This window comes from Seriola dumerili, unplaced genomic scaffold (assembly GCF_002260705.1).
Source record: "Seriola dumerili isolate Sdu_G_001 unplaced genomic scaffold, Sdu_1.0 BDQW01000025.1, whole genome shotgun sequence".
Taxonomy (NCBI): domain Eukaryota; kingdom Metazoa; phylum Chordata; class Actinopteri; order Carangiformes; family Carangidae; genus Seriola; species Seriola dumerili.
In genome coordinates this window covers 7732524-7758076 of record NW_019174280.1, presented here as the reverse complement: position 1 = coordinate 7758076, position 25553 = coordinate 7732524, and the positions used below count along the sequence as shown (strand labels likewise).

Below are 25553 nucleotides of genomic sequence, written 5' to 3'. Positions count from 1 at the left end.
ATATTTCTGTTTCTCCCATTCAAACCTCTTATTTCTTAATGAAGGTACAGCTCAGGTATAAAGTCATACATACAGATGCACCGATCGATCAGCATGATTGGCTGTAATCGGTGATTCGATCGCTGTAACCGATTTCTGTGCCGGTCAGATTTTCAGTCCTGCACCACAGAATGGTTCTCATCGTGCACACAACAGTACAGACACATCTACACACACACACACACACACACACACACACACACACACACACACACACACAACATGCTGTTGGTGTGTTCACCGCAATGAGTGAAGAAGACGCAAAAGCTCGCAATTTGTAATGCCTGTAAGGTCAAAGTAAGATGTGGAGGAACAACCACGAAAACATTGGCATCAAAAAACTTAATCAGACACTTAAGACATCATCACCAAAATGTCCACTTTCAAGAAGCTAGCAAAGGCAAAAGCACCTGTGCATGACAGCTACCTTGCTGAACTGCTGCTGTGGCTCGCACACGTGTACACACCGCCAGCTTCGGAGGCATGTGTGGAGGCATCTGTATTTGCTGTTTCTCTCCACTCATTTATTCAGATTTTTCCTTTAATTTGTCCCCCACATGTACATAACACCAACTTCCTCAAGTGACAGAAATAGCAATGTTTGAGTGTGGCTTTGGTGTGTACATTCCTAATTTGACTATATATCATATTTGTGCTTGAGTTTAGCATTTAAACAGTAAACTGCAGCTTGGAAATGTCTGAGTGCTATAGTCAAGAGCCATACAGTTTGTGTTCTCTACCCCCTCGTCCAGGGATTTGCTAGCTATCTGGTTGTCAGCAGCGTGTGAAGAGAGGGGCCTTTACCAAAAAAGAGTTAGACATTTCAGGCTCTCCCCTGCCTCTGCTTCCATGGATACCATTCATCTTCTTTCCACACTCCTCCCTGCTATCAGATCATTTGCTTTAATTTAAACTTCAGCAGATCCATCTGGGCTTTTTTTTTTTCCTCAGCACCTTGCTCTCGGTGGGGCCTGTACTCTAAGAACAGAGGTAAACAATGCTCTGGTAATTTAGTCCGTAAGTGCACATCATTAGATACCCTGCTGAATGCACTGACCACAGACACAGTAAATCTGCTTTGGCACCGCGTCGGCCCTTCCTTTTGTGCAGCTGAATAATTACATACATCCTGACAAAGTCTGGCCAACTCCCACTGTGGCCATTGTCATCATTCAATGGCTGCCAGAGCAATTAGATGCCTTGCCTTGCACGTGAGTGCACATTTGTTTAAAGTTACACTATATGTGGGAATGTGTGTGTGTGTATTTGCAGCGGATATTATGCAGATCCTTCCCTAGATGCCACTCTGTTAGCTTTATTCAGGGATCTACCTCTCTACTTTGTCTTGCCTCTGACAGTCTTTTGTAAGGCGGGCAATAGAGACCAGCAACATTTAAAAAGGGAAATACCCAGAGTCTGGGCTCTGCTTTAATTATGGCATAGAAAAGATACAGAGACCTAAAGAGCTGGCCAACACCATAGAAGCCTGTCCTTCTATCTTCTTCCTAGCTGTCTGCTGTCCTCACTTGCTCTCTCTCTCTCTCTCTCTCTGTCATCTTCGATCAAAGCTGCTGGGGGTCACAAAGAGTGTGATGGACGGATGCAGCTCTGTCTCTGTGGTCCCTGTGTCTCAGCTCTGTCCATGGCTACACTAAAAAGCTGACAGGCTGTTATTGATCTCTGCTGGTTGGAGACTCTCTTCATAAACACGGCGGCCCTAGTAGGGATACAGTCCAATAGCTAGACATATATGGGAGTGTTTGCGTGTCTGTCTGAAAGTGGTAGCCCTGCACATTATGTATTACTTCGTACTGTGTACATATTACTGTTACATATTACTGTGTAGTAAAACCATAAAGGGAGTAAACATTTCCCTTAATGGTGAAATTGGGAGCAGAGCAGGTGTATTGTATTAGTGTTACTTTGGTGTTTTTGAGGTCTGTTATAAATAACCTTTCTTCATCTGCTCTGCTTCAGCTTTAATGATCAAGGAAAGCACTATCTGGTTGGCATGATGGTGCGTGTGAGTGTGCGTGTGTGTGTGTGTGTGTGTGCATGCGTGCGTATGGAGTGTACGTGTGTAGGACAAATGCTGAGAGTTGAAAAGTACCATCTGCTCGTGTTGTCCATCCTGATGTAAAGCTAACCACATGGAACAGTGAACTATAGTTAATTTAGAGCTACACTTTGTTACACCCTGCCGGGCCATTAATTAATTTTTATGTATTTCTGTGCCGTTGTCATGGATGTATAGTCGCTGCACACACTAAATCCATATTGTTAAAAACCACAGCTCTTTCTGTCTCCTGCTGACGAACAGGAATTGTCTGTGTCAGCAGAATGTCCACTTTCACTTCATATTCCGTTCTACTTCTTTCAAGTGATAGTGTGATCCAATATGAATTAGAGTCAACTTACTAGGTAATAAATAAATGTTCTTTCAAATGAAGTGATTGCATAGTCAGTTGGATTTGCAAAAATGAGCCACACTGTCAATCCAGGTTTCTAGAGAATATGATAACAACTAAGCAAGCTAATGTAAGGTCAATAAGACAGATCTACAGTAAATAAACACATTTCTGATTGTTTTCCACCATCCTGGTGGTTAACCATGGAGGTTTATGTTCATTAAAGGCATACACAGACTTGAAAGTGTCTGTTCAAAACTTGAAAGTTTTTTTTCCTTTTTATTTTGTTCTTGGCTAAAAGCATTTTTGGAGAATAAAATCTATAAACCCCACACCAGCATGCACAGTGTTTTCACCCTGTTCATTAAAAAAACATTACCCCAGACACCTTTTTGGCTGTGTCCATTCACTTCATGTGGAAGGTTTTGTGAAAGATCTCTGCTCAGTCAAACGTTTGCACATTAATGTTACAGCCTGATATTGAGTGTTAGTGAGGATTTGATAGGGTTTAAACATGGCCAAAGCTGGAGTTTTTATCTGCTAAAATATTACTCAGAAAGTCTCTTCCCACAGATAGCCCACTGAAACATGGATTTCCCTGCATGGTCTAATCCCTTAATATGAAATTTTTAATCCATCCTCCCTTGGTATTTAATAGCAGCAGTGCTGCACTTTGTATTTCTTTACCAAATCCTTATTGAACACAGATGCAGGAGCCACAGTTGATATTAAAAGAATATATAGTTATAGATCCGAAGAGGGCTGCAAACTAATGCAACATTCTTTGTATTTTATTTATTTATTTTTGGTAGGCTTGTGTTGATTCTCTATATCGTTGCTATTTTTATTGACTCTCTTTACATCTCACTTCTCTGTTGAAATTTGCTGAAAGACTTTGGTTTCTGATCTACAGAGCAGTTTCAAGCCAGCAGAATGAGCTATTTGTTTTGCCTGTAGGCACATCATTAGTACAATGTTGGAAACAAACTTAGCATTCTTCAGATATTTGTGGTTCTTCTGTGTTATTTTGGTCGCCTAGCTGTTGTGCTGTGGTGCAATAACAAGATCTTTAGGTAAAGTTCAATGTGATAGATTTAAAGTGTGTAGGTTACCCTCTGCATTTTGTAGTTATTAGACAATATTTTTATATAATAGCTGAAAAATTAAAAACTAATGGAATACATTGTTCATGAGAACATGTTTGTAATATGATCATAAGAGGATTGCTTCCTTCAGTCTTGTTTATTTAGTGTGTGCAGGACTACAGGAGACAAGTAGGTAGCACTGTCTCAAAAACAACAATACAGTCCTGAGTATACTTCAAGTTTCCCTTTCTCTCTCCCACATGGCACAACTGGGGGGCGGTGGGGTGGTGTTCATATAGTACTGGGAACACTGGGCCCAGGTGTTCCCGGTAACCGACGATGCACCCACACCTACTGGACATCTACAACACAAAACACACAGACAAACACAAGCAGCCAGCCCAGCAGCCCAAACATTTCATTCATTTTACAAAGAACATAGTTTAGGGCAGCTCCATCAGCAGCCGACTGCTCCACCCGCAGCGTTGAAAGGAGCCATACCGGAGGCCTTTTCTACCCGCTGCTGGCAGACTGTACAAGCAGCACTGTTCCCAGCAACCCACCAGGCACTCCACAAACACCAGTGCACCGTAGTATGTGCAATATCTCTTTTAACACATGCAACTTTTTTTCTCACCTTTGCTCAACATATGTGCAATACTACACTTCGCGTAAACATCAGAGAACACTGTGCAATATTACACCTCATGTACATACGCTGATGATATATATGTTTTTGATGTTAAATTCTTCCTTGATGTAAATATTGTTTTTTTCTCTCTAACTATGCTTGATACCTTCCTCTGTCTATATCCAGCTGCTGTAGCGATGCAAATCTCCCCCATGGGATTAATAACTTTCATCATATTCTATCTTATAGCCATAACACCACTTGCAGAAAAACAACGCAGCGCATAAGCCAACAGCTCGGTAAACAATAACGATGGATGAACTTGATATTAACCTTTAGTTCTACTTATTAAAGCCATCCTCACCAAAGAGTGTTACTGCAGCTTCAGTTACGATACCTACCACTGTGTGATCTTCAGCTGATAGGGATTCAATGTAATACCTGCTGCTGGCAGTCCATTAAAGTGGTTTTCCCCAGCAACACCACATGAAGTGTTCTGTTCTGCTGAGCACGTCTCAACAGAAAGCACTATACATCAATTTCTTTTGACTGGCTTATTTGTCATACCCCCTTTTTGATGAAAGGATCATCATCCCATGTCAGATCTCACCACCTGGCAAAGATTCTTTTTAATGGATGGTCGCTCTACCGCCATTGCCAATGCATATATTTAAAAGCTACGATTGTATGAAATTAGAAAGCACAGTGTTTCCGTACATGCCGTGTTTTTTTTTTTTGTTTTTTTTTTTTGCAAAGGTCTGTTTTGAAAACCGATTCTAATTTGCGAGAAGTTCTCATTCCAGCTCAGGTAAGCTGACAGTACCAATCAATAGAGCTCATCTTGAATCAAAATCACACATTGTGTCTCGTTGGTCATTGATTTCAGCCAGGTCAGCTAGCCGATAGATTCAAGACGACCCCATGCTGTGGCCAACACAACATGGCATCCAGAGAACAGCAGGTGTCATGGCCTCACTCTGACACAATCACAAAAGAAAGAAAACTCACAAAAAGCATGCCTCCTCTGAGTGATTTTTTTTTTTTTTTTTCCTTCCTGTGACTTGTTTGAGGCGTTTGGTGTCATTTTTCAGACATGTGAGTGACAAGGCGAACAAATTACAATGAAATATATTCTGGTCAGCTTTGAAACATTCAACATTTATGGGCAACTGCAGTAACAGCATGTAAATTGACAGTGTGATGCCACTCTGCATCACCTTTGTAGTGTGTTGGCAGTGGTTTAGCTTTTATTCTTGTATTTTTCTATTTAGCCTTTTACTTTGCTGGGCTCTGAAATCTGCATCAAGAAAAACTCTTCATGTGAACATCACTCTTGTGTCAGGCAGCCTGATAATGAACAGACTGGAAGATTCCTAAAGTTTCTTAAATCCCTGAATCTCTATTGAGGTTGAGGCTAGAAGCGAAGAAGTCTTTTGAAAACTGGGATAACCCTGTGTCGAGTTGCTGTGAAATGTATTGAATATGAGATGATTAAAGTTTAAGAAGGAGCACACTGGGGAAGCTGGATGAGGGAGACAGAACGGAGACAGGAGGGAAGGGGGGGGGGTGACAGGTGAGAGTTGCTTTTGAATTAGCTTCAGATAGCAGAGAAAAGTACAATTGTTCTATCAAATAGTGGAACTCTATCATCAAGATAAGATGAAACTTTACATTTCCAAAGCAGACAGCCTCACCATGGGGCCCTAAAGAAAACCCTGCTCCCCCTTCGATGAAAGGCGAGAACACTAAACATAGCAGAAAGATTATTGCTTCACAGCTGGAAATAACTGAATTATATAATGAAACGGCATCAATGCATGTCCATCAGTATAAAGTCAGAGTGTTTATAGTTTCCCAGAAATCTCGATGTCAATGTATAGCTGTCGAGAATCCGCATACATGTTGCTCTTTGATGCTAAACTTAAATTAAAATTCAAAATATATAAACTCCAAATTCCCCCTAAACAGTAAGGAGTGGAGTCTTTCTGAGGTGCCTTTATCTTTCTCTGAGGAGCAGAAAGGTAAACAATCTTCACGCTCTGCTGCCAGGATTTGATTTATTAGCTTTTACTCTATGTGTTGTCATCCTATCACGTACTTGCTGCATGCCATTTGCATTCACAGTGAAAATGCCACAAAAATCCATCTCTCTCAAGACAATTCCTCAGAAGAAGACCAAACTGATTGATGAGAAATATTTTATATCACCACCGAAGCTTTCATTCATTATCCATGTGGCATCATGTAAAACCTGAAGGCTTTTTTTCAGAGGTGAGTCAAGTGTCTCTCTATCTGACTTTCAGTGTTTGAGCAGTTATGCAATTTTAAATATGTAGGGCCAGAGGTCTGTTGCACATTTTGTTCTTTGTAAGTGGTTAAGTGTTGCATGTGTCGTGCTATATTTTAGCACTAAAAGTCAGCTCATCTGACACCAAGCTGAGACAAACCTGTCAGCTCTTTCTGCCTTGTCCGTCTGGTCGAAATGTCAGTTTGGATAAAGACAGCCCTCAGTGGGTATGCAGAAAACCGTCCTCAAGTATTAGACATGCCACTATTAAAAATGCCACTTCCCTTTTGATTGGATTTTTCCCCGCTGGGAAAACAGGATTTTAATTCCTGGCAACATAGGGTATGTACACTGTATCCAAGGAATACATTCATTACTTGTCTAGTTAGATGTGTACATCAGATTTTAATATGTCTGACAGTTTATGAACTAAGCATCATAATTTTCCTACTCTGCTGTCTTGTTTTCCATTAGTTGTGCATTAGTTCTTTCTAATCTTTTTTCCCATAAACACAAACATCATCATCGTGTTTGTGGACAGACAATTCTACTGTCAGGCATCTACGGCACAGTCATTAAGAAACGGTGGACCTCAAGGGAGCAAAGCGCGGATTAAGCTGTGATTTTCCTTAAGATGATCTATGGAAACTTTTGAGTGTTAACGAGAAGCAGTGATTGTGTGTTTACCGGGAGCAATTGCACCAGGGTCTGGATGTCTCGGCACCATGTGGGGAGAATTAAAGCTTTCCATTCGGAATCAGACCCGGCAATGCTGCAGTGATTGCTAATCAAGGACAGAGATACAGTGCCAGACATACAGAGAGAAAGCAAAACAGAATGAAAGACGGACAGACAGACAACTCCGTCATGAGGCCTGCACACTGTCAAAACTGTCAGAGGAGAGGCACTGTGAAAAGGGAACTGTCAGACCTCCGTTTTTTGTTATCAGCATTTGAAATCAGGTAGATGGAAAATGTGAGTCATGAATGTGATGACAGATTTATCAGAAATCTCACACCCTCATCCCACAGTCAGGACATCATCATCTTTTATTGTCAACAGAAAATATTGACAGCAGTCTTTTTGATTTAAGTTAAAAAAAAAAATAAATAAATAAAAAAAAACTCAATCCATAGAGAAATGAAAGAGTTGGCAGATGCGGGACGATAGCAATGCAACAGGTCAAGGAATAGGTGACGGCAAGCGTTATCTTTGTCTTGTCAATCTCACAGTGACAGGATGTTCCACAGGTTTCGTCCAATCTATATCCTCTCATGGGTCCTCCTGCGCCTGCCTTCCTTTCTGTAGGTGCAGGATCCCAGCTGACCTTTTGTACCAACAATGGAGCTCTGCATTTATTCATCCAGCCGCCTGTCTTTCCTTTCAAAGTCTGCAAAGCTGGCCAGGTCCTGATTCTCTCTGCTTTAAATGCATCTGCTAGATTTCAATCCTCTTGGAGAAAATCAAATAGAGGCAGAGACGGTTTATTGTTCTGAAAAACATGGATATCCCAAAATAGTGCACCTTTCAGGGTCCTGGCTTTGTGGTGGGTTTGTGTGGTTACAGCGGGCTTCACAAAAGGCTGCATGCACGGCTCTGGCTGGAGAACAGAAGATGGTCCAGTAGGGGCTTGCTCTCCTCTTTTTGTTGTGTGTGTGTGTGAGTGGGAATGGAAAGCAGCCTCCTCAACACACCAGCTGTCTTATGAGTCTGGCTCCAAACTGACGGCCTGATGGCTCAATCTAATAACCAGTCATCGGATATCAGATTCAAATCTCTCTCTGCTTTGTGAAAGATGAGATGCAACCCTTTCTCTATTTATGTCACAATGACTATGCAATATGAGTGTGTGATATTGAAAGGGCTGAGGAGTATGTTGTCATCCAATACTGTACATCTGCTCTCCCAGCAGTACACAGAGATCATTGTCTCACTGACTGAGCAGAAACTGGCGCATTGGACGTCACTGCACAAACAAAGGTGTGTTTACAAAGTGCAGATTCATCTTGGAGGTTCTGTCTCGCTGTGTGTCTACTGTTCTTGCCGTTGCTCTGCCTCCTGTGCTCAGAGACGGTTCGGAAAATTAGGAGCTTATTCTGCTCTCTGCAGCAGCTCGATTGATGAAAGTAACAGTCATAGAAACCCCCTTCCCCACTTTATCACTCTTGCTTTTTATCTCCCGCCATCACACTTCCATTACTATTTCTATCTAATTCTTCAGCACACCCCACCCCCACCCCCCACCACCACCCCGCTTCGACCACCACCCCTCCAGCCACTTCAAACAACTGCTTGTCTTTGTTGAAGCATAGATCCTCATTCCTGTGTCAGCGTTGCCTCCCTCTGAGCGCGCTTGTGTGAAATTGGATTGCTGATCCGTTGGCGCTGAGTGGCAGAGATGTAATATGGGATAGCGGCAACCGCATGCTCTGATGCTGGAGACAGCTGTTACAGGACACCAAGGGATCACAGATGACGCTTGACTCCTAGTCCTCATCTCTTCAAGACTGGAAATGCTCGCAGCAAATCTCATGACAACATAAAGGAGAACACCGCTGAACAACAAACAGAAACACACGAGGCTTTTCGTCAGGCACATTGCAATCCTGTGGAAGGTTGTTAGATTTTCTCGATTCGCTCAAGTGTCAAGGGGTCAGTGTTGATCCCCTGGCAATTTGAAGTGGCTGTCGTCTTAGATTTGCCATCATCATTCGTCGTTGCTGCCACCGCTGCATCTCGCACTCATTTCCCCGTCATGGGGTGAAAGGTCTTTGTCAAAGGGGAAAGTGACACTTGACCCAAATTCATCTTGTGATTATCACACATTCACCCTCTATTGACCTGAAAAGTACGTGTAAAAAGTTTTTGTAGTTTGTTCCCAGCTTGAATTATGTCACTGCTTTCCAATTGTCTCAAGTTTCCAAAGTAAAACTAGTATAAGACATTCATAGACATCTCTCAACCCACTCCTGCAGCAAAGTCTATGTCTTCATTCTCCATCCCTATGCTTAGTTTGTTCCAAACAAATGTAATGTTGGTGCAGATATGGCTAAATCCACTGCTTTCACTGTCAGCTGTCACCCTTCTCAAAGATCTGAATCTGCACCAAAAGTAGCTTATTTAGTCATATTTTGGCAAAAATATTGACTGGATTCCAGCTTACTACAGCTGCTGTTTTATCATTAAAAAAGATTCCAAACTTTTCTCTGCCACCTTTCCATCTTTTTATACTCAAAAGATTTCGAATTGAGAACATGCGAAAAAAACAAGTTTTAAATCAGCCATGTAAACTCTAATTTACACTGGTGTACTTGCAACTCATTTGGAATCTCTATTTATAGAGAAGTGCAAAGCAGATGCTAATGTCATACAGCACTAATGTCGGGGAAAATCTTGACACATACCATGTTCAGGTTGGTCTCTAAAAAAAATTATTATTTTTCTGCATATTTTAGAGGTTACTTTTTTACGGTAGGCAGAAATTCGGTGAACCCAAAAGAGGACACTCTGCTCTCTAGTTCAAGGCTGCCATTCATGCATCTATGTAATTGAGCACATCATCAAATGAGCGGATCAGCTCTCTACTTGTTCAAAGACCCACACTTAGTACCCGTATTCCCCTTCAAGTGTTAAATGAACCCCCTGCTGAGCCTAGCTGATTGTATGTCATTTGGTATTCGTCTGATGGGGAAAAAGAAAACTCATCTGCCAGCCTCTTTGCCCTTCCCCCATAGCCGCCCTCCCTATCCCTTTGTCTGTCCTGTTTCTCAATTGCACAGTAAAGAGCGGTGGCATTTAAAAAGGTCCACATGTGGAGGGGTTGACATTAAAAGTGCTGCCACCTTAAGGTTAACTCCATATGAAAGGTGATGGTGAATTCGGGCTTTTAAAGCATCACCTGTGTCATGTGGAATATCGGGTATCGGTGAAGAGACAGACGGAGTAGCGTTTAAGATGCACAGGTAAACAATACACCAACGCCTCGTCTGGCACTTGACTCAGCTTCAGCTCACACCTGTGGTGCTAAGGTCTGCGGGTGCTTTCAGCAGCAGCTACATGCAGGACACTAAGGGTTTTCAGGCTTTGCTGCTGTGCTGCCAAGGCTCTATTTGTGCAAATGAATCTGGCTTCTGAGAGAGCAGTTATGGACATTGCTCTTGGATGCTACCTCAGGCTGAAACTAAAACATTTACTCTTTCATTCTTGTTTGAAATAGGTGGACTAAGAGTGCTTGCACTTTGTTTTACTGTAAATAGACATTGACAGCCCTTGCTTAGAAATTTTCTTTGCTTGACTTGGTAAGGTTTTCAGTCGGGTGCACAAAAGAAGACAATAAGCAAGGCTTAAGAGAGGCCTCTTGAAAATCGTAGGAAACAAAATCATTAGCCAATTGACTTTGTGCTCTCCTCCCTTCCTGAACTGATATCTGGGAAGGATCTTGGCCACGTTTTGTTTAGTGTCGGCGTCTCTATTGAAGGACACACAGCTTGAAGTACAGAGAATGTTGAATAAGAGAATTCATTTGGATTTAGTTTAGGGTGAAATGTCTCAACAACTATTAGATGGAGAACAATGACAAACTTTAGAGGCATTAATGGACTCCAGAGGATGAAGCATACTGACTTCAGGGATCTTCTTAATTCTTTTCTAACGATAACATTAGGCTGACATCTTTGTTTTTAGTGACATGTTGTGATACTTTCAGTGTGGATTACCATGAAATTGGGTGCAGAAATCCACAGTATGACGTATCCTAATGACTTTGGTGATCCCTGATGAATTCTTTATCTACTAGCATCATTAGGTGACTATTTTAATTTGTGCAATATTTTGGCTTATGACCAAATAGCTGCAATACTAGTGAAATGAGGACTTTGATTCGTAACTATAGCAATGGTACAAATTTAAGAACTGTTACAATTGAGACAAAACTGTATGAAGTAAAACCATACAGACATTTTATGGGCGCAGCTTTACCAACCCAGCAGTACAATGACTAAAAGAAAGAACAGTCTATTATCTTAGTTTATGTATTCTTATGTTCATTATTATATATTCACCATCCATCGTAACACGTCGTGTTCGCTCTGTCACAGACTAAATGTAGGTTACACAGTGCTTGAAGTCATTGTTTTTTGTTTTAATTTAATAAGGTTCTCATTATGACTGACGCTTTTCTTGGACTCCAGTCAACTTTTTATCTGTCTCTCATTATTCTTCCATTTCTCTCTGTCCATTACTCGATTGTCGGTCCCTATTATTGTGGTCCAGTTGCTGTGGGCCTTCCCTGTGCACTGTGCTCTGGGGATCTACAGCCAGCCATTTTATTAATACACACATAAATAATAGATATATTTTAAATGCAAATTCTAATAGGGACTTTGGGGGTGACTCAATCATGCAGCATTTGTGGTTTGACCTTAACTCAGGCTAACAAATTACTGGGAGCTCGGTGTTTCTCATTAGGAGCTCCACGCATCATCACACCGCAAAGTACTCCTCTGCCATAACCACAACCACTGTATGCATCATGTAAATGTTTTCCTTCCATCTTTACACAATTTAGTAGTTGTGACTTTGTACATGTACATACGCATTACCATGTTGCTACACAGTTTAAGTGTTCAACGCAGAGTTGAGTAGCACTTTCCATGACATGGCATCCACAGTTCTCAGATTAACAGTTGATGTGGTGAATAACAACAACATCTTAATGCTGCTGGCATTAGAGCAGAATACAGAGGGACGCTGACTCTGTTGCTATTGTTGGTCTGCTTTTCAAAAATACATTTTTTCTGTTTAAATTTAATGAAAGTTACTTATGGGATAATTATGGATGAGTACAGGCGATTATCAGAATTAGGCAGTGGTAACAAAAGTAGTCCCATCAGTAAAATGATCAGTGCCACAATTTAAAAATACTCCATTACATGTAAAATTTCTCCCTTCAAAATCCTACCTCAGTATAAGTACAGAAATATTATTAGGAAAATGTACTTATACTATTACAATAAAAGTAGCTGTTCATCCTTCAGTAAGTGATACGCAATGATGAATATAACATTAGATTGCTAATAATCTGAATAATGTCATCACTGCATGAAGAGCATTTTACTGTTGTCGCTAGTCAAAGTTTTAGTTTTATGAAGGGAATGTGTTGCAGGATAAATCTGGAGCACATGTGATGATTAATAGTGTTGGAAAGAAGAATAAACAAAGTTCTGCTACAAAAATGTATTTTTTCTTTTTTTGGACTGTTTTTTCACGATTGTTTTTTTTTTTAGAGGGGGAATCACATTTGGTGGCACTGCTGACAACTCACAGACATCCGATGTAAGGAGAGCAGACAGTGGCAAAAAGTTGGGAACTATTGGTTTAATCTATAACAATAATTATATTTTATAAACATATTGTTTTTTATGTGAAATCTTAATCTGTAAAGTAAATAGTAGCTGCAGCTGTAAAATAACTGAAAAGTAGCTACAATATTTCCTTGCTGAAATGTGGCTGAGTAGAAGTAAAAGGTAGCATAAAATGGAAATTATACCCAGGTACAATACTTCATCCAGAAGGGAAAGTGAGAGCCTATCACTTTGCTGGCAGATGATGCTCGCAGCCTATAAACCGCTTGATGAACTTCAAGAAACATCCATCCATTCATGCATTCACCCATTTACCCTCCGCCCCTGTTTATCCTGCTGAAGATCGCAGGGTGTATCAGCATGCACTGGCTTAGAAGCAGAGTACACCCTGGACAGGTCACCAGTCAATGACTGGACTAAGACACCCAACCTGCATATCTGTACTGACACAGACCTTGTTGCTGTGAGGCAGCAGTGGTAGCCACAGTGCAACTGCTGTGCCATTCCTGACAATAAGAAAAAAAGAGCTGTGTATATGGAGACTATTGAAACAATCAATCTGAACTGTGTGACTTAGGAGACATTTACTGCATCTGCAGAAAAATTCTATGATGTGTTTCCATCAAAGAGCAAAACATTCAGGCAATGGATGAAAATACAGCAGATTTTTTACTGCAGCAAATTACTGTAGAAATTGTTCTGTAAACAGGTTATATGAATTCTGTTATGAATAAGGTCATGTCTTGCTGGTTAGATGTAAGGTTTACGTTTGATAGTCTTGACTGAAATTCCTCAATCCTATGCAGTAACATTTGCACCAGTCGAGTCCACAATCCTTGTTGCTAAAATGAACGGCAGGCCACAGAGTCACCTACAACTTCAAATCCCTCCCAATCCCTCACACATGTTTTAAAAGTCTCTGCAACCACAAAATGCACAAAAATGCGGCTCATCATGCGAGGCACAACAAAAGGCCACACTGTTTGTATTCCTCTGTAATTCTGCTCTAATAACAGCACTGCCAACTATATTGCAACCGTAATCAGATTAGATACTTCTGGGAAATAACAGCTGATAATGTTTGAAGAGGAGGATAATATCCCTATTCAAATTAGCCTGCAAATTGGAATGGAATAAATTGTCTGTTCAACATAGCATTTTACTGAGTCTGGAGGCAAAGCAATCCAAAAGTAATTGAAAGCAATTAGATTATGATTACTAAATTTGATTAATCTGGTGGATTACACTACTGGTTGACAATTTGAAACAGATAATCTGTAACAGATCAGTAATATGTAACAGAATACTTTTTTTTTTTTTTTTTTTTTTTTTTTTTTTTTCAAGTAATCCTCTACTGATGCAGTGCAGCACTGCTGACAGAATAGTGGATGTTTTGTGTAAACAATATTTCTCACTGCAATATCAAGTTCTGCTCTCTGGAGTAGCAACCACTTAAAATTAGCATTAATTAAATTTTAGTTATTTAGTCCTCAGTTTTACTCCAGTTTGAGTCCTCTCAGACTTGGTTAGCAGTGACATCAGCTATAAAGTTATTTCCAACAAACTAGAAGTAAACTAATTTCGCTATAATCAATCATTGTCAGTGTAACAGCTTTATTAAATCACGTAATTACTTTATAATTGCTTGGTGCTGAAGTGGAGCACTTCTTTACATACTGGGGTGATTACGCCTTAAATTGCTGTACAGGTGTGCAAGCAACTTGTGTGTCCTGACTCTCATCATCAACAGCATCAGTGGAAGAGTACAGGACACTTGTCTGTGACTTGTTTAAGATGCACTGATCTCTGTCAGTGTAGCTCTGTTGTCTCAGTGCCAGTGGACTTGGCGGTCTGATTCAGTGTCATTCTCCGCCAGCCATGCCAGGAGGTACTGTCTGTCATTGCCTGTCATTTAGGCAGAAAGAGGGAGAGAGAGAGAGAGTGTGTGTGTGTGTGTCTCATGACTTGACACAAATGAAAATGTAAGGTATGATTGTTGTATCGCTGCCTGCCCCCCCCCCCTCCATTATGGCATCCCCTGTTCATTTGATCCATTACTGGTGCTATTACTGTGAGCTATAGCCTAAATGTCAGCCCAGTTTGAGTCATATTTCCATTTTGCTCAGAAAAAGAGGATGTCTCTGTCCCACAACGCTGCCTCTCCCTCTGCGTTGAGGTTGTTTTTGTTGTTGTTGGAAATTCTCCAGCTGCCAACTCAATTAAGAAGCTGATTTCGAGGGCCCGTTTGCACAGTCCCGCCACATCTTGAGTGTCTCCTGATGATGCGTTGTATGTCAGAACAGCGCATAAAGAGAACACTCTCAAGGTCAGATTGAAATTGGAACCATTTCATCACGAGGCATTATGGGAAGTACCGTGCATCTGAGGGGGCAATAAATATTGTCAAACGCGAGCCAAGCACAGTCAGTGTACAGCGCTTGCAAGTGTTATTTTTAGAGTCAGGATTTATTGTGGACTTGTTTCTTTTTGCAGTGCTGTTTAAATGTTGCAGAAATATGACCAACATTCTAGTGATGTCACAATTTGATCGTCTTTCACTCTTGATGCCATCATCATGACTCCTCACACACAAACTTGATAGCGAGGTTCAGAACACGAAAGCGGTATGGGAAAATGTCATTAGCATAGCGTTTCATTTCAGTAAAAGGGACCTTCAACAGGATGTGTCAGCAATTGCAGTGCGAAAAATGTACGTTGTTTAAAATGAAAGATGTGGCTCCTGACTGGTGCGTTAATCTACTGCTGCTGGAAAATGCACACCACTAGCCCCTTCCTTAAATGACTTTGCTATGTTAGTACCAGCAACTGGGAAATGAAGAGAATATTGAGTGTATTCTGCATTTTACAAGATCATGTCCTTCATTAACACAAAAAGCCCTCAAACTGTTGTCATGATTCAGACTGGCTCAAAGATTTGACAAGAAACGGATGTCAATATCTCTCTGCCCTCTGTTGCAAAGGGCATTCTCAGTTTGACACAATCTTGGATTTGTATTGTTCACTCGCTGGGCAAAATCTTAATCATGTTTCAACAAGCAGGCTATGTCAGATACCACTCAAACACAGAATACAGGCAAATTTTTACCAAGGGCGCAAGGGGCTCAGTGTATATTTTATTTTGTAGTAGTACTTGTAGGAATGTTTGTCGACTTGCAGTCAGCCATGAAAACTCCTTGCAAATATTTTCTAATTCTTTTTTGAAGGGTAGTCAAGGCTGTAACATATTAAATCACAGAAAGTCCGGAACAATCCAGTTGAAAATCGACTGAATTATTATGTTGGGCTTTGTGAACTCACAATAGAGATTATTGAAAATGGGGGTGAATGTCTTGTTACTGCAAATTTTGTCTGCCGTCTTGAAAATGAAACACTTTATGCAGAGCTGTGTGTGTGTGTGAGTGCGTGCGTGCGTGCGTGCGCGCGCGTGTGGTGCGTGTGTGTGTGCGTGCGTGCGTGCATGCGTGCGTGCATGCGTGCGTGCCTGCGCGCCTGCGCGTTTCTCTCAGGAGAATAAAAGCAGAGTGGAGAACGTGTGGGTGTGTCTGTGTTTCCCGGCAGAATGATTACCTTGACGAGGTTAAAAATGAATAAGTGCAGCTGAATAAACCGTCTGCGATCCATTGAATGACAGCTGCTGATTTAAACCATGTCGCCCTAACAATAAAAACCTGACGCAAATATGAGCAAGGTTTGTTGCCATTTTGTGAATGTGTTTGCCTACAAGACTGCTGGATTCCTATACCAAATTCTTTCAAATAAGTTTAGTACAGAATAAAAATCTCGATTTTCTCAATATCTGCACACATAAAAAAGGAAAATAGAAATACCACAGGCTGAATACTGAATGTACCATTTCAGATTTCTAATACAGCGGATTTGCCCTTGAAACAAAAAGCACTGAAGAAATTTCAGTGAATTTTAAGACTGAGAATAGCAACAATGTGTCAGTTGATGAAAGTAATTATGGGCTGGGGTTACTTTGGCATCACTGGTACACAGTAACTAACTATATTTACCCAAGTATTGTACTTAAGTAAAAGTATGAGGTTCTTGTACTTTGAGTATTTTAATTCACTGATACTTTATACAATGCATTGTTATACAGCAGATTAAACCATATAAAATGATGCAGCCAGCTCCAACATTAAAATGCAGCTTACATGTTAATGCCTCAATTACAATAAGCCAGTAGTATAATATACAAATGACAACACTGACAGAACCTGTTTTGGCTGCATAGTTAGTACTTGTTTTTTACACTTAAAGTACATTTCGCTATAATATAATGTTTGTGTTCTTTTAAGATCATCTTGTAAGATTTTGAATACATTGTAACATGATTCGTAACAGTATATTTAACTTGTAGTATTGCTACTTTTACATGATCTTAATACTTTAGACTAATGCGTGATCAGGTAGCACTGAGCTCTAGCACATGAACCTTAACCTGCTAGCTGGATATTGTATTCAGCAAGTGACACTACAGAAACCAGCCTTTGAGGGCAAAACTGTCTTTTATCGAGACTGTTCTCCTGTTTTTTTGGGTTTTTTTTGTTAGTTATTGTTAGGGGAGCCTAGTGGCTGTAATTATTATGATGGAAGCATAGGAAGAAGTGAGGTGATATAGTATAAAGAGCGACAGAGTCTGCGTTAGATGGATAGGTTAACAAAACACAGGACTTTGACGGAGACACAGCTGTTTATTTGCCCTTTGAAAGCAGTAGTTGTCATTGTTTGTTTTAGCCACTTCTGTCAGAGGGTGCGGACAAACAACCTATTTTGGTCTTGATTTTCATTTTACTTGTACATTGAGTTACTATGTTTTAGTATTTGTCAGAATCTTACTTTTTGTACTTTAACAGGATTGAAAGTATAATGATCTAAATGTACTCATTCTCCAGCACTGAAAGCTGATATGAAGCACTCTGACTATAAAAGCCTTTAATAGTGAATGGCTGAGGAATGGCTGCTAAACATTTTAGCAGAAGCCTTTGTCAAGTTAAGAGTTAAATATAAACACAGACATGACATGAAGAAAAGTAGGTTTCAGGTGATGTGACTATTGACTCCAAAGAGCATCTTTGTTCTTTGAGGGTGAATTTTTAAATTGCTTTTTTAACTTACTATCTATAAAGCTGACACACTCCAGATTTTTCTCTTCATAATGTGAGATTACATTATGAAGTAGCTTGTGTTGGTGTTTCTGTCTGCTCCCCAGCTGTTTCTCAGAATGTGATGTGAATATGTTACACAACCGTTTGCATCAATTCCACTCTAAATCTGTAATTTGCCATGATGTGGACCCCCACCCCTCTTTGTTGCTGAACTGAATATTATTTCACTTCCAGGCATAATGTTCCTTCTCCCATGTCCAATGTTTTTTATTTGGTATTAAGGTGCCCCTCAAATATCTAGGTTGAACTATCATTACCAAGTAAAAAGGCTATTTTTTCTCTTTCTGCTAAAGTTACCTACTTAAAATTTATTGTGGTCAAAGAAAAAGAAAACATTAATATTTATCAGGTGGAAACACAAAGAGAAGACGAAATGTAATAGGTGTTCTAATTCAAATCCTTTAAATTTGTATTGAGCGAGGTAAGGATGTGACCAGAAATCTCTTGGTGTGTGACCTGCATATTTTCCTGGTAAATGAGACATGTTAAATGATGTGCCAGAGGGAAAATGGGTCTTTTCAAGCAGCACACACTGTTCCGATCATCACAGATAACCAAGCTGGAAGGCCAGGGACCTAATTTAAGGGCTATTTACCATACGCCAGATTTTCAATGGAGCTGCACCCGGCTGCAGAAACGGGAGAAAAATGGAGAAAACCTGCAAGAGAAAAAAGGATTTAAACCATGCATAGCACACAAACACAATCATTTCATATTTTCTACAGTTTACAAAGACACCGGTAATTAATAATTCTATCTCATCTTGAGATTCTTTGCTGTGAGTGTTTTTGAGCTCCTCCCGAGTCCTAGTACTCTGCACTGAAAACGAAGCACTACAGAAAAAGAGGACCCCCTTTTATCAAAAACAAAGAGGTGGGATGTGATTAATTCCATGGCACATCTTCTGGTCGTATCACCCTTGACTGATTCATGAGACTCAAGCAACAAAAGGAACACCGTTTTTAATCAGAGTCATAATCCTAGATCAGCACTAAAGCGGGTTTTGTCTCTAAACGCGTGATTGTTGTCAATTCTCAACATGTTTAGACAGCTCACAGTGGAGGTATAACAATAAATGTTAAACAATGAGCTTTCTCCTTTTGTCTTTCTGTCTTTGTCATCTTTTTCTCATTATCTTGGCATCACTTTGTTTGTGTCTTTGTGTCTTTTTTTTTTTTTACCTCCCTTCTTACACTTATCCCACCCATAATCTTCCCCGACCAGCCAGACTTCCAGCTTTCTAATATGAGACACAGTTAAACTAATAAGTGGTAAGACTGTCTTCCCAAAAAGAAAAACTGCAGCACCAGTCATTTTAACAAATATATATTCTTACATTGAACTGAAAAAGCCCTGTACCGGCTATAGGATTTATGACTTGTCCATTGTGAGCAAAAGAGGAAATAGTGTGACGTTGTTATAAAGTCACAAAGTCCATAGAGGAAGCACGGGCTTGATGCTTACGTTCCTAAGTTGAAAAATTTGGGAGTGCATTTAGAATTTTAGGGGTGCAATGAAAATTTATCAAATAATTAATTTTTCTTCATAAAGGGAAATGAAGAAACATTTACAAGCAAAATGATTTAATTTATTGGAATATAAAAAGTACACTAGGTTTTTAATTATTTTAGCTTCAAACTGTATTCATTTAAAAATGATTTCCCACAGGTTTAGAATTTATTTGTGGGGATGGCGTGGCTCATGCAGTTTAGAGGAAAGTGCAACCAAGGTTATTTAATGTAGCTACATTTTAAAGATGTCCCCTAAACACCTTACATGCTATATCAGTAGAAGGTACAGTTCACTGATGATCCTAAAACACTTCACATGCAGACTATCAGTAGCAAAAGGATCCATCTGCACCCTGCAGTACTTAGAGTAACGCCCACTTCAAGGTACGTCATGCTGCAGCATGGTGCTCTTCCTCATCCAAGGAGCCAGTTCAGGTGCTTTGGGCATCTGTGTATGATTCTTCCCAGACGCCTTCTAGGTGAGGTGCTTCGGGCAGGTCCAACCGGGCAGACCCCAGGCACGGCTTGTTGGGGAACGCCTCGTAATTGTAATAGATGGTGGGGGAGAGAGATGTTGACGTCTTGTGTGGTTCGGTTTGGATGATTTGGACAACTTACAGTTACAGCGGCTGCTTAACTTAGAGTTACACATAGGTAGGCGGTGCACAGCCTGTCGTCACCACTCAGTCAATTAGTTTGAAAAGAGTTGAATAAGGTTTTTTGATGCACAATTTACCTAAGTTGAAACCGAGTTATCTAGTAGATCCTAGGGGAACCGCTGTTATACTTTAAACTGCTTTAAACTTACTGTATAAACAGTATGAACGACTTGAACACCTCTATAAAAAAAAAAAAAAGTAGTTCTTTTCCTAACCATAAACCTATACCATAAACTGTCAAAAAAGTCCACTCAGTTCGTTTAGACACAAAGGATATCACTGGTCCAGCAGCTTCTGTAAGCAGGTCATCTTGCCTGCTTTGAGCTCAGCCAGCAGTCTGCAGCAGAGCAGAGGGCTCTTGACTAGAGGGCCCTTGACATGGTTCTTTCAACCAACAACACGGGTTCAGCGCTGTGACAACATCATTGTCTTTGCTGTTATGTTATCGACCTTTTTTGTTGAAAAGGCTGCTTGGCTGAAATTTCAGTCGCATACATGTGCCTAAATAGATTTTCTAGGCTGTACATATCTGATTTTAGTCACAAATGCGAGCGCTTCCCCATAAAACATTTGTAAAATCAGTATTTCAGTTCCAAGTTCGTTTAGATCCAAGTTTAGCTTCCAGTCGTCTTCTTCCCCCTCGTTTGTCTTGGCACATATTCTGATGTGTGACGGCCACCTGTAGATCAGTGTAATAGTGTGAAACCATTGGGAGAACTGAATACAGAATCACAACTGTGTTGGGTGCATGAGTGCAAACTAAACAGGGACCCACTCATAGAAAAACAGCTTCATTATGTCAAACACATCACAGGTCACCTTTAACCAAGGAGTTTTATTTTATTTTTTATTTTATTACTTTTGTTTTATTTATTTTTTATTTTGTTTTAAGTAGATCACTTCCCACTTTCCAACATTGGCTTCTTTTAACCGTAACTGTGGTCGTTCCTAACCTTAACCACGTGCTTCTTATTGTTAACACAATGACAAAGACCCCTAACATTAACCAAGTATTTATTTTAATGCAAGCCATGATCTCTCCCAACCCTAAACCTAACCAAGCCGTAATGACAGGGGCGCCAGATCAGAAAATGGTTTTATTGTTGCAGTGTGGATTTGTAACATTTTTCGAAGGCACTAACAAATGGTTTCCTGGTGATGGGAGCTTCAGATCACAAAAGGCTTGTATATGTTGTTTCAGGGGGCAGTTACAAACAACATGTTTTGTCATTGTATTTGTGAGGCCTAGTTTGCTTTGTTAGTTTTGTTTTTGTTTTCTTGGATTTGTGTTGATGCTGCAATTGTGACCATTGTTGCAACCATTTAATTCACATGTAGAAATATACAATGAGCGCATTGTGTGGAATGGCTTTCTCCACAAACAGAGTGTGTGTGTGTGTGTGTGTGTGTGTGTGTGTGTGTGTGTGTGTGTGTTCACCAGATAGCTGTGGGTAAGAGAAGACCTTCTGAGTCACTCCAGGTTGAATAATGCCAGCTTCAGGGGAAAAAATAAAACAGTCTAATTAAAGCATCCTAAATGCTGCATTATCAAGTTCTGCTAGCAACACTAACAGCGTGGTGAAGTTGTTGTTGCAGTTATTGCTGGTATTAAAGTTTATTTGACCGTCATAGAGGGTGCTGTGAACTGTCTGGGGCCACTGACGTTTGGCCTCCCAAAATGCCCTCGCCGGGTACTTCCCTCCAGCCAGAGTTATGGCGTACTTGACTTAGACGAGATTGCGCACCAGTGAGAAATGGGGGGCTCTTTCTTTTGTTTCTGCACTCAAATATACGGCCTCATTTCATCGGCTTAACGGCCTCATTTAAATGAGCCTAATGACTCTCACTAATGTGCGGGCATGGCCGAGAGATTGTGACTGCTCTCGCAAGCAATGTCCTCTGCATGCACATTGTATATCTCCATTATGAGGCCTGGTCTCTATGGAAAACACAATCTATTTATTGTCTTCTCCCATTGCTTGAGATTTATGTTAATATAATGCAGTAGCTCCTCTGTTACAGTTTACAGGTTACAGTTTCTGTGGCATTTAAAACATAATGGATTTTGCAGAGGACTGTGGTTTAGTCAAATAGAAGTTTGTGCTGTGTATATTTTTATGTGGCTGTTTGTGACAAAAAAAAATTGTTCCTAGTAAATGGCAAAAAAAAAGTTTCATTCATCCATTCCATCGGTTGTTTTAAGTGTATCCTGCTCCTTTTGCTTTATTGCTTCCGAGCACTATAGTTTTTGACAGCTGAATTGAGTGCTGGAAAGGTCACTGAAATGCTAATGCCAAAATATAATTTGATGTCAGCTCTTCAAAATTCAGAGAATACATTGCAAAAGGGAAATGTTAAATCTCCATATCCAGACATATTAGCACTATTAGCTGTCTCTGTGTCACCCCCATCACTGCTTATGACGACTCCGCTGTGTCTCGCTCGATGTACAGTCTGATAGTTTCCATTAAAGATCAGAGTGTGAAACCAGCACTTGGCTACTCTGTTATGGATCAATTTAAATAAAGGACTACGCTTGGCGTCAACACAGATCAATATGTGCATGGGCTTCCTGATGTGGTCATAACCACCAAAGCAGGCCCATTATGTGAAGCGCTCTTGTGAAAGAGGGATATAAAAGCACATACAGTTGAATATATGACAGGAAATCAATGTACTCTGATAGGGACTGAAACCTGACAGCTCAATAAGCTTTGGAGGGAAGATGTTCCCTCTTATTCCTCCTTGTCCTCCACTTCCCACCATAACTGTATCCCATTCCTACAAGGGACTTAACAGCTCAACCCTGCAGACTATTTCAGATTACAAGCTCCTGTCAACAAGTGCACAGGGAACCAGTGCGCAGGGTTGTGTAAGGGAAAGAGGAATCTGCACAGCACAGGTGCTGCCGCTGACAACAGAGGTGTCTTTAAATCCTTCCTCCAGTGGCATCATTACCTCATTCAGATACAGTAAAGGGGCTGTGCACACTCCTGGTCAAGAAGAGGACCCTTTGGATACAGTCCCCCTGAAAACTTACAGTAGAAACTAGCTGCATCAGCTGCTGCAAAGGAATTCATATCTGCAGATGTTTAAATTCTTAAACTTATCACTTCTGCTACAATTCTGAATTTGTAAAATTACAGATTGTGTGTTCTGAACATAACTGGAGCTTTGAACAAATGCCGATTCCCAGAATTGTTGTATCTGAGGAAAATTTAAACTGCTAATGGTCTCTGCTTTTGCATTTTATTGATCAGTGGGCGTGTGATGTGTCTTCATACATAAGTAAGACGACAGAAAGAAAGAAGACACCCCGGGTGTTAAGCCCCACTTCTATGTGCATCGGTATGCTGGTTTTATATTTGGCTGCAGGAGCAGTTTTTAGTAACATGACTCATCCATGTAAGTGATTAATCATCTACCTCATGAATATTAATGTTGTCTGTCTGTGTCCATGAAGCAGAAACACTTTTTCATCTCTCACATTATCACATAACAAAAAAAGTGAAAACTGAATAACAAAATCAAATCATTTTATAAGTGCCAAAGGCCTGCTGGCCTAAAAAGGCGTTTGAAGAAAGATTTTGTTTGGTTTTCGAAGCCCCGTTTTTCATAGATTTGATGTGCGCATGTACCTGCTACAGTGATCCAAACCTTTGTAAGTCTGCCCATTTCACTGGCACTGGGACTGATAAAGATACTAAACTGTGATTCTCAAGTTTTAAGGTAAAATGGGGAAGAACTCAAGCATGCGGACAGTATAAAAAAGGAAAATCCTTGAAAAACACTGACCGTCTGAGCTAAGAGGATGCATTGTTTTACAGCTCGTATAATTCGATTTCGTAAATTCTTACAAAAACACTAACAGTGTGGAATCTATGATTATTATATTTTTCAGAATAGCATTTTATATTTAAGGATAGACATGCAGTTTCCTTGATGATTGTTATTCAGAGTTGACTTTTGTAACTAGTTCTTTAGTCAGGTTGGAATCTTTTTTTTTTTTTTTTACCAAACTATGTGCTGTTAACAATCAAAACAAGCATGGACACACCAACTAATCTTCAAAAACATCCTAATTTTTCTTGTCAATTGTAACTTTCGACACAGGATATGGACCTTGAAATTACTTTTGCCATCTGTATAGAATAGCATTTGCATTTGAAAAACCAACAACATTAGAGCAAATCAAGAGAAGCTCATTCACCGGCAGTTGAAAGGCAGTTCCAAACAGACAGAAAAGCCTTTCGCTTAAAAAATGCTCCCATAATTCAAGTGAAGGTCTGTTTATCCACCTGCCGCAGTCTAGTTCATGGCTATTTCTCAGTTTCTTTAAGGGTTTTGAAACTCTAATGATCCCAGCATGTCTCTCCAGTGTATATCTTACCCCAAGCAGTGCTCTGTGTAGACACCCCCCTGTGCCTGCAGGAGAACAGAGCTGCACTGACCACTTCATCTTGTGGGATAAAACCAGTCTTTCAGTCTCCTCTCAAACCCTGGGGGAGCAGGGCTGGAGCTCCAAGACTGAAACCTCAAAGGCTGGAACACCACCACAGGTTACACGTGTGGCTGCCTGTGCATTGCTTTATGTGGACTTGTCTTTTCTGGCTGATAAAATCAGAACTCTGTGTATCTTCTCACATTATATCACTTACATAAAATAGATCTTGATTTAGCATACAGTATGAGCTTATTTGGTTGTGGGGCTCAGGTGTCGACCATTGAGGTGCACTTTATTCCCTGTGTGTAAAAAGGCTGCCGAAATAACAGATCGTAAGAGGCTTGTAGGCACACTGGTAATTATATACCTTAGCGGAGTCATGAGTGGTTTTTGATTTGACAGTGCTGTAATGCAGATTCTGCTGTATCTCACTTAATACTACTATTTTTAGGCACCACAATGAAAGGAGATATGCTCTCTGTTGCCAACTGGCATATTCATTTCAATGTCCAGAGTTCATATGAGTGGAGCTGATGAATTTGGCCAATGTGCTGTCATAATGTTGCAGCACTGCGTCATTAATTAGGCACTACTTGCTGCAAATACCAGCCATTGGCTATGCCGGTGTTTTCAGTTTAATTACTCATGCTTGTAGTCTGATTAGAGATTTTGCCTTCCAGGTGCTGAGGTGATGTAACACTGTAAAATGCTTCAGTATGTGCTTTTCAGTAGACTAAATTCTATTGTATGGATGTGGTTGGGAAGTTAAACAAAATACACCCTTGCTTATTTTAATACCATCTGGTTTGAAATGAGCTATTTCAGAGTTGATATTTGGGCATTTTGTCAGACCAGAATGGGTGTTGGCCAGAAACCTGGCTGTTCTGTACTTGCAGTCCCTATTGACCAAAGGCTGCTTCTTTGTCTGCCAG

General features: G+C 40.4%; 1 protein-coding gene across 2 annotated transcripts in view; it reads left to right on the top strand.

The window, feature by feature from the left end:
• Positions 1–25553, top strand: part of klhl29 (kelch like family member 29) — a 202229-nt gene that overhangs the window by 66844 nt on the left and 109832 nt on the right. The gene's annotated exons all lie outside the window — the stretch shown is intronic.